The sequence below is a fragment of the Myotis davidii genome, unplaced genomic scaffold (genome assembly GCF_000327345.1).
Source record: "Myotis davidii unplaced genomic scaffold, ASM32734v1 scaffold147, whole genome shotgun sequence".
Taxonomy (NCBI): Eukaryota; Metazoa; Chordata; class Mammalia; order Chiroptera; family Vespertilionidae; genus Myotis; species Myotis davidii.
Genome location: NW_006383010.1, coordinates 5,671,132 through 5,672,326, shown reverse-complemented (window position 1 = coordinate 5,672,326; position 1,195 = coordinate 5,671,132). Strand labels below are relative to the sequence as shown.

At 50.6% G+C, this 1,195-nt stretch overlaps 1 protein-coding gene across 1 annotated transcript in view; it reads right to left on the bottom strand.

Moving 5' to 3' along the window:
- HINT3 (histidine triad nucleotide binding protein 3) overlaps positions 1-1,195 on the bottom strand; it is a 9,755-nt gene that overhangs the window by 3,938 nt on the left and 4,622 nt on the right. The gene's annotated exons all lie outside the window — the stretch shown is intronic.

Below are 1,195 nucleotides of genomic sequence, written 5' to 3'. Positions count from 1 at the left end.
GGGGCTGATGGCTGTTTTCAGGCTGGCCACAGCCCTTTCAGGGTGGGAGTGCCCTGCTGGGGTGCCTGGCCAGCCTGGGTGGGGGGCTGATGGCTGTTTGCAAGCTGGCCAAGCCTCCCAATGGGGACCCTCACCCCATGGGGGTGTGGCCAGCCTAGGTGAGGGGCAGAGGGCCATTTTCAGGCTGCCCACAGCCCCTTCAGGGTGTGTGGTGGGGTCCCTCCTGGGTGCCTGACCAGTCTGGGTGAGGGTCTGATGGCTGTTTTCAGGCTGGCCACACCCCATTTAAGGTGGGGGGACCCCAATGGGGTGCCTGGCCAGTCTGGGTGAGGGGCTGAGGGCCGTTTTCAGGCTTGCCAAGCCCCCCAACGATGGACGCTCCCAACCTCTCCTTTTTTTCTTTTTATTCTGGGATTTATTTACCTTCTATAATTGAAATTTTGTAGCGTTGAGAGGAGCTCAGAGCCTGTCGCGGCAAGCAGGAAGCTTGGCTTCCTCCATCATTGGGGCAACCAAGCCTCCTGCTTCCTCCAGCTCCATGGCTGCCGGCCGGCATCTTGGTTGGGTTAATTTGCATATAGTTGCTCTGATTGGCTGATGGGCGTGGCTTAAGGGATAACGAAGGTATGGTCAATTTGCATGTTTGTCTTTTATTAGTGTAGATGGGGAAGCTAAGATCCAAAAAGTTTAACAAACTTCCTAAAATCACAATGTTAGGGAGTGGTAGAGTTAGGATTTAGACTCCAGGCTCTTAACTCCCAGTCCAGTGTCCATTCCTATAACAAGCGAGCACTCCTGTCACTAGGAGGGGAATGCACTGGTTTTGACCAAAGGACATCAAATACCATTTGTTCTTTGTCATTATCACTCTTGGGTGTTGCTTAACCATTTTCAGAGGGTTTTCACACACAGTCTCACCTGAGCCTACAAGTAAGCAGAGCAGAGGTTATCTTGGAGAGGTTAAAAGACTTGTCTAAAATGACACAGCCAGTACAAGCGCAGTCTGCAGAAAGCAGCAGGGGTAGCATTAGAATTCAGGTCTCTCTGAATTCCAGTTCAGGGTGTCAGAGGTCATCTCCACTATATACGCCTTGGCACAGCTTTGGTCACACAGGAGAAGTCAGAAATATTTAAAAACAAAAAAACAGTTGCCATATTGAACATTTTGTGCTTTTGCTCAAACTTACAAATGCCA